The sequence below is a fragment of the Vombatus ursinus genome, unplaced genomic scaffold (genome assembly GCF_900497805.2).
Source record: "Vombatus ursinus unplaced genomic scaffold, bare-nosed wombat genome assembly UNPS02005286.1, whole genome shotgun sequence".
NCBI classification, from domain to species: Eukaryota; Metazoa; Chordata; class Mammalia; order Diprotodontia; family Vombatidae; genus Vombatus; species Vombatus ursinus.
In genome coordinates, this window is record NW_020945064.1 from 9818977 (window position 1) to 9819206 (window position 230).

Below are 230 nucleotides of genomic sequence, written 5' to 3' on the forward strand. Positions count from 1 at the left end.
CTTTCCTTTCCTTTCCTTTCCTTTCCTTTCCTTTCCTTTCCTTTCCTAAGAAAATGTGTTTGTTTTCTTGATAATCAGATATAGCAAACCACTGTGGGTCAGAAATTAAATTACAAAACTCAAATACTTTTATAAGATTTTCCTTCCCCAAATTAAAATGTAGTAACGGATAACTACTACACAGTAACCAAAGCCTTCTAGGACATGGATATTTTTCCTTGTGGTAGATA